Source organism: Oxyura jamaicensis, chromosome 3 (genome assembly GCF_011077185.1).
Source record: "Oxyura jamaicensis isolate SHBP4307 breed ruddy duck chromosome 3, BPBGC_Ojam_1.0, whole genome shotgun sequence".
In the NCBI taxonomy this organism is placed as follows: Eukaryota; Metazoa; Chordata; class Aves; order Anseriformes; family Anatidae; genus Oxyura; species Oxyura jamaicensis.
Window position 1 is genome coordinate 63,509,380 of NC_048895.1, and position 15,464 is coordinate 63,524,843.

General features: G+C 44.3%; 1 protein-coding gene across 5 annotated transcripts in view; it reads right to left on the reverse strand.

Moving 5' to 3' along the window:
- The window catches only part of NCOA7 (nuclear receptor coactivator 7), an 86,477-nt gene extending 71,032 nt beyond the window's left edge, over window positions 1-15,445 (reverse strand). For 3 of the 5 annotated variants that reach the window (XM_035320571.1, XM_035320569.1, XM_035320570.1), the window contains exon 1: window positions 14,820-14,873. The gene's annotated coding sequence lies outside the window, so the exon portion shown is untranslated. Of the gene's footprint in view, window positions 1-7,818; window positions 7,958-14,819; window positions 14,874-15,426 lie in introns of those variants that run through there. The other 2 variants (XM_035320568.1, XM_035320567.1) reach the window with 2 other exon arrangements.
- Window positions 15,446-15,464: the final 19 nt, after the last annotated feature.

Sequence of the window (15,464 nt, forward strand, 5' to 3'; positions counted from 1 at the left end):
GCCTTCAGAGCATCAAAAATGGTGTTCCTGTTAGCACTGCACTTAGAGTTACAAAATCTTTTCAGAAACACACAGTCACCACCTCCATAGCAAACTACATGAAGATCAAAAAAAGAAGCAGCAGCTTTTCCCTTTCTCCTACCCTCCCTCTACTACATGCTGTGGTGCGTGCATAGGAGCACTGACCAGTCACGTCTGAGTCTCATGTTGGTATCAAGAACTCCCAAATAACCAGAATAATGAGAATTGAACCCCCAAGCAGAAGGAGCACAGAGGGACCCATGGGAATGGGAACAGGGAAGTGTCAAGAGTCCCTCAAACAGGACAGCTAAAAAGCACGGGATGAATGGAGGGATGTCAGATCTCTCCTTGGGGCCTCACCCTGTGCAAGAGGTGGAGGCACGCTCCTTCCCTCCATTCTCTTCCTCTCCCCTGATTTACTGATCCCACCCAGCAGAATATCTGCTCCAGCACGTTGCTTCCAGATGAAGGGAGCATCGCTGACCAGGGAGCCAGGAGGAGAAAACCCTGCCTGCCTGCAGCCCTGAACTGCCAGTGCTGGAGCAGCAACCCCCTGCTGCAAAGGAGGAGAGAGGCAGACTCTGGTGGGAAGGCTTCTGCCTAGAGCTGCAGGTGCTGCAGGAGGTGTCAGCACAAAAACACCTGCCAAACGTGAGGTTTGCTGTATTCAGAACAGATGGGCACTCAGAAAACAGGAGCGCTGTCCATAGACCAGAGGGAACAAAGGCCTTCTGGGGAAAAGGGCTTATTTCTTGGCTTATTTATTTCCTTTGGAAATAAAAATACACAGGGATGTTGTATCCTGTAATCAATTACTAGAAATTTTCACAGTAAAATTACTTAACACGAGGTCCAATTCTGTTGACTTAAAACTTACTTAGCTTAGCTTCTTAAAAGAAACAAAAGTATTATTCTAGGAAGGTCTATTTAAAGTTGAAAATTACACTTTGAAAATGTTTTCATTCAGTACCAGGAAGAGCAAAATGATTTGTACAGCCTTCATGACCTCTGAGTTTATTTTTGTTCTTTGTAATCTTTCATGTACTAGTTAGCTTTACGGAAAAAAAAAAACTGAAAGCGAGGAGGACCACAGAGTAACATGCAGTGACTGCTACTAAAAACAGTATTTTCAAAATGCCCTTTTCAATTTTTAGTTAAGTAGCAGTACAAAAGCAGCGTCTACTTTATAGGTTCTCAGTGATATTTTAAAGTTAATCAGAAAAAGCAAACCGACTCCACACTTCTCTACCTGTCCTTCATAATCTCCCAATAAAAAAATACCAGGTATTCTTCACTAATATTAACTGCTTAAAATGTTATTACGGATACATGATTAAAACGAATCTTGGCTTCCTAGTAGCTGTTCTGTGTTAGAGATGAAGACTGAATTGGGCAGACAATTAAAAATGTATATATTTGGGGAATGCTTACATGCTGGGAGACAGACATGTTACTCATATCGTGAGTACAGTCCAAGCCCAAATGATGACAAAGCTGATTTTATGGAAATTTCAGGCTCTCTTTAACCCTTTCTACACTGAAGCAGAAAGAGACAGTGACAATCTTATTTTATGTGTCTACAGCAATGCTAACTCTTCTACTAGATTACTTCGAAAGGAAAGATATTCCTGGTGCACGATGTATTTATGTAAGCATCCTGTTAAAAATCTACTGCTCTCCAAATTCAGCAGTCAGCTAACATCTCACCTAATATTTATAGGAAGAAAAGAACAAAATACTTTAAAATACGCTATGCTTTACTGTTAGTCCTAGTGCTTTGGACTTTCTCATTTAAATTAGCGTATTTTTGGATACTTGCTCCTTTGCCTGTTTAGGCATGCTGCTAGGGCACTACTGAGGACGCTGCTTGCTCTGCTCAAGGGTAAGAGCCCAGAACTCCTGTTTGCTGGCTCTAAAGCAGCAATCACCAGTCCTCCAATTGTGAGCATTATTTTCCAAAACCACACACACGAACAACAGCACATTCCACAGCACTGGCAACGCAGAAGCCAATGAAGTATCTGATTATTTTTAGAACATTCAGTGGACTTGATATCACATTGTTGGCCATCTGCGTCCACTGCAAGTAGTGGAAAGACACACAGGAAAAAAGGAAAGCATAGAACTATTAGAGAGCGCCCAAAGGAGGGCTACGAAAATGGTGAAGGGTCTAGAGAGGAAGATGTATGAGGAGTGGCTGAGGTCCTTTGGTTTGCTCAGCCCAGAGCAGAGCAGGCCGAGGGGAGGCCTCACGGCGGCCTGCAGCTCCCTCACAGGGGAGCGGAGGGGCAGGCGCTGAGCTCTGCTCTCTGGGGACAGCGACAGGACCCGAGGGAACGGCGTGGAGCTGGGACAGGGGAGGGTCAGGCTGGGGGTTAGGGAAAGGTTCTGCACCAAGAGGGTGGTCAGGCACTGGGACAGGCTCCCCAGGGCAGCAGTCATGGTCCCAGGCCTGCCGGAGCTCAGAAGCATTTGGACAACACTCTCAGACACATGGTCTGGTTTTTGGGTGGTCCTGTGTGGACCCAGGAGTTGGACTCGCTGGTCCTTGTGGTCCCTTTCAACTCAGGATATTCTGTGCTTCTATAACGTAAGATCACACAAGTCTCTTTCTGTCTCTCTGACCCTGTTGTGTCAGTCTCTCTCAACCTTTTACCAGGTAACTAAACACAGTAATTCCCTATTTTGCATATGGAGAACCGAGATACAAGAAGTACCCTCTACACACTCACATGAGCCCAGAAGAGCAATGTGCACAAGTATCCTCCCACTACCTTTAATCTGAGCAGCCCCAATAGGAAACAGCAATGAGAACAAAGGAGGAGACTAACCTGACAGGGAACCAGCTATTATTTTCACTGTAAAATTTAAACTGACAAACTACAGAAACCCATAGCACCGTGTCATCTATATTTGGCTCTGTGGCAACTAAAGCTCAGGTCCACAGGAGGAAGTAAAAAGCCCAAGTTCCTCTGTGGATCTAGGTTCAAATGGTTCTCTTAACTCTTTCAGGTAGTATTGAACCGAACTTACGAAAACCAAATCAAAGGCATGTAGCATCCTGTACCTTAGCAGGGGCTCCACACAGCAAGAGCGATGGCAGCAATCACACTGTGAAAAGACGACAGAGGCGGCGAGAGGCCTAAAAGCACACGCTTTCCATCACCAGAGAAGCCGAGCTGACATGACAGAAAGCTCCCGTCAGGCAGCCAAGCAGACACGCTCAGGCTGAGGACATACCGAGGACAGCCCGCCGTGCAGAGGAGCAGCACGTGTGCCGTAGGCTCACACCACAGCCCACACCTGCTCTCTGCTGCCGCATCCCATGTGGAACCAGCTTTTTATTTCTGCTTTTTTGTTTTACCTCTGACCCTGAGACCACAGCAAACAGCACACAGCTGCTCATGTAACTACACGCTTCCTTACTATCGTCTGCTGCCATACAAACATCCCAGCGTTGCCACCCGTCCGTTTGGGGCATGAACCATTACTGATGTCTCTCCCCAGCTCCGCAGCACAGCATCTTCTTATGACTTCTGGGTATGACAGGCGACATTCTCATTTGCTACCAGGTCATACATAATGCACACAATTAAGGTTCACCAGCCAAAGCACTAATATCAACTCTTACATTCATTTCAGCATACATCGCAATTTATAAACAGGAAGGGGAAAGCACATTAGCACCGTAGAAGATGTGCTAAACTTTGCAGTATTTCATTAACGTCTCACTGACTGAACTAACCAGGTTGAGTTTTACTGCTTTTATGTTCTGCTAAGGTATTTCATTTGGTGTTATCATAAAGATAAAGGATTTGGAATAAACACTGCAATATCTTAAGATGAAAGAATAACAGAAATGCACAGACAAAGATGGAAGTGGCCACTTTTTTTTTTTTTATTATTATTCTTTGCTTCAGGCAGAATGACTTAGCTAAAATGAGATTGGAAGTTTTCAGGAAAGAGCTAGCACACACCAGCAAAACACAGCAGAGACTAGTTACATTAGTTAAGATTCAGTAGAGCAAACAAAAAAATGAGAGTTAATTTTAAAACCACCTTAAGATAATACAAATTTTACTACAATCACCATGTAAAATATAACTTCTAAAACATTAATAAACTCTATCCTTATAAAGTACCACCAGTCCATTATATTTAATTGAAGGGTACTAAACTAAACTAGGAGAGCTTCCTCACTTCAGTAAAGTTAGGGCTGATCACACAACTCTTGCTAAGGAGAAAAACCCTTATTTATGTATGCAACTCCACTGACCTTTAAAAGTGTTAAGCCTGTCATGTTTCTTGGAACAAGGCTGCACTCTTAAAAGCCTGAAATGCAAAAGTTAAAGACTGACTGTTAAAAGTTAAAGACTGATTTGTATGCAGAAACAATTTCTATAGTCCCTGTTCAGACTGAACACAGACCAGTATCATGATTTCTCCAAATGGAGAGCCTGACAGGTATTTGATGTGGTTGTTGTACCCCATGGACTCCCAACAGCATGTTCAGAAGCCCAGGACAGTAAGGATGAGATCTGGAGATGAGATATACAAAGGAAAAACACACTTGCTTATAAGGAACAGGCTGCAGTGGTTTTGGAGGTGGTTATCCCCACAGCAGAGGTGCAACAAGCTAATGATCTGACCATTTTCATTCTGTACTAACGCAACAGAAGCAGGCTATGCTTAGATCACCTTCAACTTGCCAACTGGATCTGCAAGAACCCATCCAAATAAAGTGTTCAAACAAAATAAACTCAACGGGTCAGTACAACAGACACGTTTGATTCAGAAACAACAATAACAAAGACTTGATTTGGTTCCAATGGGCTTCCCAGCTGAATCATTCCTAGCCTGCTTGGGAGGAGAATTTTACCACTAGCTCAGGCTATCACATTTCACACAGAATAAGGGAAGCAAAGGAGTTGCCAGAAAGCCCAGCCCATGAGTGAGAGCTGTCAAGAGAGAGAAAAGCATCCAGATGTAATCTTCCCTGACTGGCAGCTGAACATCACCAGATGCATTTTCCGTAAGGATCAATGCATTCTACTACATACTTTACCTGTGAAATTGGTTACAAATCACAATGTAAGCCAGTGACAAGCATGCTGCTATGCCATGCTGAATGTAAAAGTGCAGCACTGTTTGAAATAGAACCACTTCAAAAGATTTTCATTTTTAAATCAACAATGAAGTTCCTACAGAATTTGATGCCCACAGGAGTTTTAAAAAAAATAACCCTTTCATTTTCTTGTATCCCCTGTGTTAACTCACCCCTGTTCAAATAAACATCAAGGCCAAGCCCTCTGAACCCAGCCACCTTTCACACTCACATTATACAGGCATACACAGTGTGCTAAGACAACACAAGTCTGCATGCTTTATGGACTGTTGATAGAAAACACTGGTGTCTTCCTACCAAATACTGTAACAAAAGATAAAAGGCAGCAGAAAAATATCAGCATTTGGATAAGGAGAATGAACTCCACAGCCACTGAAGTACAGACAACCTCATACATATAAACAATAGAAGCACCCAAGAATTTGCAGAGTACTGGTTCCAGTTATTTGTAAGAGTCCAATAAATTTTAGAAAGCTTATTAAGTAAACTAAGCCTCTCAACATTCTTTGTCAAAAACATTGCTTTCAGTTCACAGGCAAGAGGCTGAGATCCAGAAGGATGTTGTGGTCATTCTGCAAAGTTATTACAAAACCACAGCTCCTATAACTGCAAGCAAAATGGTTTGTCCATTGTGCCTTTCTTTCCCAGGACACCTTTTGAATGAAATGCAGCCTGTGCTTACACCACATACTGAGGTATTTCTACCACTGTTTATATGGCATTTCCAAGTCAGATCCTAAATGCCTGACATATGGCAACACAGTTCCACCACTTCTGAACAATGGGAAGATGTGGTTTACCATATCGAGACGAGAAGACAGATGTACCTCTTTCTTACTTTTCACTGGAGCATGCAGCATACATATACAAAGGACTTAGATGTATGTACTCAGCATTCAACTAGAAAATTAAGTGCTTCTAGTTTTATAAAAAATAAATCATGAACACTCTAGACACATCAACTCACATTTAGCAAACCCCCTTGGGACCACTTTGCTGATTTGACAGTTGACACCAGCACGTTCCTTGCTTGTAACAACTGCTAGTTTTATGACTTGTTTATAAACATTTCAAAGAAAGCCTGCACAGGTGTTTTGACAAGGTTTTGACACATGCATACACAAATCAATGCCACTCCCAGAGCAGATGACTTACAGGTTCTCTGCTGTTTTACAACAGATGTGATCAAGTCCTCCCTCAATTCCCTGCACTGAACCAAGCAAAGCAACAGAAGCAGCAAACAGAAAGTCACTCCACCTTCGCAGCCCCTAAGAAGCATAGTGTTACAAGACAGCATGAGGTAGCAAAGGGGCTTTGAACAATCTAATCTAACCTAACCTGGCAGGGAGGCTGGACTAGATAATCTTTAAAAGTCCCTTCCAACCCAACCCATTCTGTGACTCTCTGAAAGCCAGCCAACTGCCTGGTGCCACCTCTGAGCCAGCTGAGCCATCAGAACCATCACATATGTAGGATGCTGTTAAGGGACATTGGATCGCAGTGTCACATACCCCAGGCCTGGCCACACCTCAGAGCTGCTGCTATAGGACTCAAGTGGGATTTGCATTGGCTAAAAATGCAGAGTTCCTGACACAGCAGCACCACTGCCGAGAAAGGTACAGCAAACATCCTTTGCCAATCGAGTGGACCTCAGCCAGCAAAAGTGCCCAGCCAAAGAAACTGGGCTTTCTGAAGCCATTAAAACACGCCCCTACAGCAAGCAGTTGCTGTGATTTGAAGTACTGCTGCCATTTGCCTCTCTCCCTTTCACCTACTGCAACTGTTTTTCACTCTTCCACCAAGTTACCAGACAAATTACCTGTGTGTAACAGTCATCAAAAGAGACTGTATCTGCAGCTCAGTTATCTCCTGCCATAGCAGCTCACACCCACTTCCAGCAGGCTGACCTCCTGAAAGCAGAGCCAGGCTTTGCACCACACAGATAAACTGCACGCATGCGTTTTTTTTCTGCCAACTCTGCCATAAAATACAGAACTGCAGCAGAAAGCTGGGACAGATGTCTGTAGATGTAACTCCTCGTGCAGTCACCCAGCACGGTGAACGCACTGTTTGACAGCTGGGAAGAGGAGTGCTGATGAAGCCTACAGCCAGCAAACTCAAGGTGAGAGGCACAGACTACAAGAGATAAATGCATGCTCAGTTTCACAAATTTACTTTCTCTTCTCATTTCCTGTCCCACCAATCCAACAAAGGATTATACTATCACATAGAGGTAGGGTTGAAAGAGACTGATGTTCTTACTTTGAAGAGTCACTTCAAGAAAAACAAAGATGCAGCTCAATGCTTGGCACAAATATGCGTACCATAAATCCCCTTCTAATTACTTTATGTCCCAAAATGCTTAAGCGTAACATTAGGTTTCTATTTACCAATAGCCCTGATGTACTCAATGAGACTTGGTTAGCATGTTCTACAGAACAAGGCCAAGAAACAAGAAAGTATAAAAATATGCAGAAATCCAACCGGTTAATGGAAAATATTGCAATCAGCCAGGTGTCCCTGATTAATAACTGTGCTGTAAAAATTACTATAAACTTTTATTTATAAAGTCCTTATTCTTTTCAAGTTTTCAGGAAAAAGAAAAAAATCAAATGAACAACCTACTGACACTACAATATTAAAGATTAGCATTTAAATATTCAAACACTTAAAAAACAAGATAGAAGAGGTTCTCAAAAGGAAAAGGCCCGTTTCCAAGCTCCCCCTCAGCATCCCTTTCCCAATCAAGCCTGCTTCAATGACCCATGCAAATCCTAGGTCACAGCCGTTCCTCCCTCACCTACCTCCCAGCCAAGAAGCAGAAGGGGCTGAGAGGAGGAGCGGGAGGGAAAAGGGAGTCTCAGAGTAGTGCAATGGAAATGTTTTCCGATCTGAAACACGGTTAACAGAACCAAAAAGCCAGGTCTCCATAGCAACCCCAACTCTGTCACATCGCATACACTGTATGTTAAGTAACATACTGAAGGATTTAATTGTAACAGAAAATCCTGTATGTTTGTAATACACAAGATTAAGGCTGAAAACCTTGACTGGCTATTTCTGAGCTGCTCAGCCCCCAACATTTACTGCATTATAGGGCAGTGAGCGCGGCCCGGCATGATGGCGTGCAGGCCGCGGCCCAGGGCACATTCCTGTCAGCACTCCCACAGCCACTTGCACCCCTACCAACACATGGCCTGGGTTAAACTCAGCAGTGTTTCTAATTATTTCCTTCTTTCTTGCTAAATTCCTTTAGGTATTACATAACAAAGAATGATTTAGTTCTCCTGCTCTTCTGAAATATCCCCAAAACCTTTATTATCTTTCCCTTTTCCCTTCCTCCAGCTCCTACACAACGCTACAGAGTTAGCTTCTGGCCTTGTACTGAGAGCCAGCTTGCACTTATATACAAGACAGAAACTTCTATGTGAAACCAAATACACCTTGGTATTTAACAACACGCTCACATTTACCCACCTAATTAATTAGACAGCCTCTCTGATTAGCTACTTGCTTCTTCACTTGTTTACAGCTACATCAAAGTAATTGCTTGGCCTAGCTCAAGTAGAAGTCAGCCAGAACAGTTAACATAACATTTTTTGTCCATGTTAAAGACTTTTTTTTTTTTTTTGAGGATCTATAATCCATCCAATTTTTGTGTCAAAAACTTAAGATTTGGAGGACCACAATTCAGACATTTTCACAGGCTCTCTGGAAATCTGTCCGAACTGGGTAGAAACATACACCTTAAAAAAAAAAGGACAAAAATGCAGCTTACACCTACCCCATCTGGGTATGTGAGTAATCTGTAGTTAAAAAGCACTGACACATTATCCGTAGGAAGCCTATTATCCCAGAGCTAGATACGTGTTCTTATCAATAACCACTACAAGACTTCGAATTAAAACGCACACTTCAAGCCCAGAGTGCGCCGCTGGGTTAACCTCATGAGCAGGCGGTATGTGGCATGAGCTTTCCACAGGTCAACACAGCTTTTCTGAGCTATCTGCTTGCTGAACTCAGCGAAGCAGAAAGATAAAAAGTGAAGAGAAACAGGAAGAAAGATACATTTCAGGGCCAGATAAAGTGAATTTCAATTTATAACACAGCATGCTGTCATCCTAAAGCCTTTCAGTGAGATGATAATCATCTACAGCTCTTCCATCACCAAATGCCAAACAAACATCATGTGGGATGAAGAAAAAAATCAAAACTTAAGCATCAGTTAAAAAACACAGCACCATGTAAAACTTTCAAGTGCAATATAATGTTGACTGCAAAGCAGCTAAGAGTTGAAAACTTACTCAGCACTGAAGGTAAAATCCAGATTTCAACGACATCCGTGGAAATTTGGATGGACAGAGACAGAAGGATGCTCACAGGCAGAAGAGACACTTTTCAATGCCAGTTACCATTTACAAAGGGATGACAATCATTTTGCCTAAGAAATATATTTTCTAAATTGAAACCCTTACAGAAAGGAAATGAAAAATAGCATCCAAAAATCCTGTTCTGGTACACATAACAAAATGACCAAGTTACGGTTAACAAGCACAGAGAAATACACCCTTCATCAGAAGCACCCTGAAATCACATTTATTGTTGGCCTCTTCAGCTCTGACAGCCTGCAAACCTTGTTGGCTTTCTGATAGCTTTTACACAGATTGCCCACAGCACTGCCAAACCTCACTCCTGATGGAACTGGGCTGGATTCTGCAAGGAGCAGAGCACTCCTGCTCAACAGGTTGGGCACTTCCTTCCCAGAAGTGAAAACAAGGAACATGATGCACCTTTTTTTCTTTTCTTATAATCTGAAACGTGCTTCACAGATGAGGAGGGCTAGGACCAGTTCTCCTGGGTAGCATAATTTCTCCATAACTAACTATTCACTGCCTAAAAGCAGCTCACCAACATCCATCACTACTTCAGTCTGGTAGTTTCCTTGCTACTCCGACCCTTAGTAGAAGTATCTGGATTTCTTGTATTTATTATCCCAGTAGATTTCCAGGAGAGAGCACCCACTGGGAGCTCCTAAATTGTAAAAGCTGATGTTATCTGCCAGGTTCAGCCTGGAACTGAGAGCTACCACAACCGTATTCAGGAAAGGACACAACCAGTTGACAAAACATTGAAACTTGCCACTTGACACAGTGTCATCTGAGTGGGAAACTCAAAAGAAAACTAATCTCTGGCTCCTTAATCTCTTTTCATGACAACGTGCTACTTGTACCAACAGAAACCACGCATTACACTGCAATTTTCAAAACAAATAACCCACTTTTAAAGTATCCACTGGCTGATCAGTTAGCAGCAGGGCTCCATTTGAAGGAATACAGAATTCTTGTGTTTAAGGAAACAAACATGCCCCAGCAAACAACCCCATTCACATTAGCTCCACATGAGAGATTTTGCTTTCAGTCCCGTGTGACTGCAGCAGGACACAAACACAGATGACACTGCAGGCTCCTGCCTAGCCTCTGTACCGTGAAGTAATGATGCCAGCCGCCCCTCACCATCTATTCACCCCTAGCAATAAGGCATGCCCACCCAACAGAGCTCAGCATCATATCCTAAAAAACACAAATTACCAGAAAATCAAAGTAAATTTCTTCAGCTGATCCCTAAGCACAAGGGCTGGAGAACAGAGAAAGCCACCCCTGTGATTCCTCTGCAATTCACAACTCATCTCTTAGCCGCTCTGACGACTACTCGGGCTGCGTGCTACTTGACCCCTCATACTTGGGCAGCAAGGGGGCCTCCCATGCCCATCAGCTGTCACACAGCTGTTAAACATTTGACCCATATCTGCACAAGTGACTGGCTTACAGCAGGCAAAGTCAATCTTTCACCACACACCTGGACATGCTTCAGCACACAGGACATGCTGCTCCATAACAAAGTAGAAGACCAAGTTTTATCCACTTGTCGTGCCACCCATTGTCACCAGGATGTCACCACTCCCACCACACATCTACTGGACAACTCCTGCAGGCTAGAAGCCCTAGGAGCTGGGAAAAATGGAACCGGCTGGATTTTATGGCATGTGTTATCAGAGCTGCTACCTTTAGCCATCAGACTTCTTCACCACAGAAGGCTTGACAACAAACCAGGATGGAAAAAAAGGGAGTATGAAAAGTCAACGTTGCTTGCAGATTACAAGAAAAGTTATATATATCTCCTAAATAACACACAAACCATCTAAACGTGTAAAACAACGTTATTATACTCATCAACACTCTTCTGAATTAGCTGAACCTCTGTGATGAACTATCAAGAGAAACTCAAACCATTCTCCAGCCTACCACGCTTTCCCGTGTTTGGTACAGCTACCAAAACCTGCACGCAGTATCATACTCAGCTTTACCAGAGTAACTCAGAATTCCTTTGAAATCACTACAGCTATTGAAAAGCATTATAGAAACACCACTTCTTAAGCTGATGGTAAAATAAAGCCCCTGCCATCACATTGGGGCATTACTTGGCCATAAGACTGTTAATTACAATACACTAATAGTACCTGCTATGTTCTTTAGCTTACATTTTGCACACTGACAGCTGACACAACATGCAAGCACTGCTGAGCTGCTGATACTGAATCATCCCATGTAACATCCCATACGAGCCACAACCGAGGCAGATCCCAATTAGTTTCTGAAGTCACAGAATCACCTGAGCTGGCAGGAGGCCATCCACACCTCTTCCTCTCAGAAGTGATGGTTCAGAAACATGCATACTTCTTTTCTATTTGCAGCATTATACAGAAAACAAACCAGAAAATAAGACAGATGGCATGTGGGACAGAAAGCAGAAAAAAAATAAAAAGAAAAAAACAACAGACAAGTGTAGCTGCAGAGAAGGAGCACTGTTAGAAAGGTTAAATTACTTGAAAATGACTCAGGGAATAAATTACCTTTTCTTAAGACAAGTGTGAGTTCAAGGTAGTAGTAGCTGTCACTGTGAATTTCTGTAAAACAAAGCTGTGATTTCCTCTAACTGGTGCACTGGGACAGCTCCTTGTCTGCCCTAAGTCTTAGATTTTGGGGAAAGGCCTCTCAGGTATCTACAGAAACACTGAAGGGAGATTCCCCAAATCAGTCACTAACAGGTGAAATTGCTGAAAGAAAACTTGCTATCTAGAAATTGGTAGCTATTAATAAAAGGCTTTTAAAACCTGCTAAATGGAAAGGGAATGAAACAAACACTCCAAATCTGACACTGTAAAAAAAAAAAGAAGGTAAACACAAATCTTGCCTGTATAGAGAGATATATTCTGTTTTCTGTTCTTGTGAACTTGGTTCTCAAAAGGAACTACATTTAGCTTATCAAACAGGAGGCCTGATGCTCAATCACAACACATGCTACAGGAAACAGAACAACTGAAAGCTGGGGACAGCTTTCATCCAGATGACAAGGTCACAGGACCCACACAAGACACGGAGTCTGAGGCATGCAACTGAAAGATCAGCACACATTTTAAAAGCAAGAGAAGTGATGATCAGAAAGGTTCATTAAGATTAAGATGTATTCTCACCCTTCCCAGCATCCTTCTACTAGCTTCTGCACCGCGACCCATCACGAAGCCCTGACACAGCCTACAAAGCCTGCCTGCACATCGTCCTTCTGCAGTCAAGAACAGAAACTGCAGATTCATAACTAAGGGCCCCTGGACCACTGCAGAGCGCTGCCGACTTCAACACAGAACAAGCAGTTCCTCATCAGCATCTTTCAGCACCTGCTTGATATTTTGATCAAGAACAAAGAAGTACAGCTTTCCACCCACAATCAGAAGAGTTTGCAAATAAAAGGGGGAAAAATATCCCCATATATGTGTTTAACGTGTCAATCCCAAACAATGTGTTTGTAGTGGGAATATAATCCCTCTGGTTTGCTGTGAACTTTGTCACTGCTTCACTATTTCATGAAACAAACTAGGGAGAAATGACTCAGGTATAAGTAAACTAGTCGGATCTCAAATAAAGAAAGAAAGCTGACAACTTGGTTCTCCTACCCTTGTATTTTCTTCCTTTTCAATGGAAACCCTAAGTGAGTTCTCTCAGTGCTGACTTCACTCCTCAGCTGTAGAGTTGTTTCCTCTTTCAGGAGGAATGATGCTAGCCCACATGGAGTCCCCGAAGCAGCAGCACGATTTGTGTGTTTTCCTCTTCCATGACAGAGCTGACCCCAAGGCTGAGCTCCCACACAGCAGGGAGCAAGAAGTGAGGAGCTCAGAGGTCGGCTGGCATCTCCACTCTCAGTGCTGTACCAGCAGGCAGATGCTTCGTCAAAATAAGAGCTGAGCCGGTAAAGTCTCAGACGTGTTTGGCTTATTGATTGTGGGGAGGAAGAGATTTGTCACTCTGTCACTCCTTGGATGGCCACACCAGATTCACTCGGCCTGCAGAGCTGAGGTAACACAACCGACTGCTGAACAGTCCCTCGATGCGAAGGGCACAAGTCAGGTGCAAGATAAGGAGTTTTACCGTTTCTGTTGCTGGTGGTGGCTATATTCCAACTTCCCTGCACTGCCTACAAGAAAGCACAGGGCAAACGAGACCCTTCACCCTCCATCTAAATCATAACTGTCTTCTGTAAAAATCTCCAGCTGCCTGGAGCAGCAATTTCTTGCATCAGATCGTGCTCCAGAGGATTACACTAATTTCTGCCTTTGGCACGCTCAGCTGGATTGGCGCCTGCACAGAGCCCCTGTAGCTGCCATACCTATCCATAGCATGTTCAAAGCTTTATTCATAAGATTTTTAAAGAAATGTTATTCTCCGAGACAAGTTACTTTGCAATGATTTCAACTTCATTTAAATGAACAGAGGGACTTATTCCCTAATACTGTAAAACATTTGCAAGTTGTCCACTGAAGAGAAGTCAGGATCCTGAGCTAGGCAAATATTTACAGAAGCAATCCCTGGCCAACCTGAGTCTTCTCTTTCAAAATCCTGGATACATAAAACAACAAAGCAGTACTCCTATCCAACAAGGCACGGACTGGTCCAATCAATTCTGAGTCACTTCAGCTCCAAAGGGAATCATTTATCATTTCAGCAGTAGATGTGGCAAATCAAAACCAGGACGTGGCCGTCGATACAGTGAAAGCACGAGAGAACAGCCCACTGGGCAAAGGCAAGGCCTGAGCCTCACAGACCTGACTTCACAACTTAGATAAATCAGGTTTTCTGGAAGTGTGCCTTTTTATAACATAACATACAACAACAACAGTACTGAATTTAATTAAGTACTGAATAACCTTCAAAATCAAGATTTTACTTCACTTAATTAAAAAAAAAAAAAAAAAGAAAAGAAACAAAGCCATTAGAAAGCATTTTGTGTCTACAAACAGTCCCATCAACTTCATTACGGCTCTTCACAGGACCCAAGGTACTTATGGGCTTAGATCCTTACAACCCAGGTAAAAGGATGAAAGAGAGCACAGCCTGCACCCCACTAAATGCACATATTTTGAACCACGACTTACACGTAAAAACATCTACTCCCGATAAAGTAGCTTTCATTCAGAAACCATAAAAGCGCGTGCATTTTCTTGGTGTTTTCTATTGCGTTCTCCATTGATTTTTCGAAGTCTGAGTGCGTACTCATAAAGATATATATGCACACATCCAAAAAGCAGTATTAGCATAGCATGATACCCACCTTATGTAAATACCTGCTTACACAACAGGCTGCAAGGGTTCTCCAACGAGCATTTAAGCATCACCCAACCGCAGGCGCTCGGCCGGGATGGCAGCGCCTCGCAGCACGCCGTAATCAATTAAGGAGCACCCAATTAACCCGTCCCAGCAGCCCATCGCCGTACACCACCACCAGAAAAGCCTGACGGCTCGATGGGCGCACGGTGACCGCGGCTCGCACAGCAGGCACCGGCCGACGGGCTGTCAGGCAGCACGGGCACCCGCCCAGCCTCTGGCTCCATCGCCCCGGCTCCCCCAGCAGCTACCGCCCCGCCGCCAGCCCCCGGCCGGACCCACCCGGAGCAGAGACCGAGACCGAACCGAGGGCGAGCCTGGAACGTTCCAGCAAACCGCGGCGAGGTCCGGCGGGGCTCGCACCCGAGCCTGGAGGAGCCCGGCCCCGGTACCGGCGGGCAGGGGCGCCGCCGCAGGCCCGGCTCGGGCAGGCGGCGCAGCCCGCACCTCCCCTCCCGCTCCGCAGCTCCGCCGCACGCCTGCGGCCGGCCTTGCCCGCCCCGTGTCTCCTCCTCCTCCGGCCGCCCCCGGCCTCCCCGCCTCCCCGGCACCCCCGGCCGGCCGCACCTGCAGGGCGGCGGCATGGCGGCACGGCCCGGCTCGGC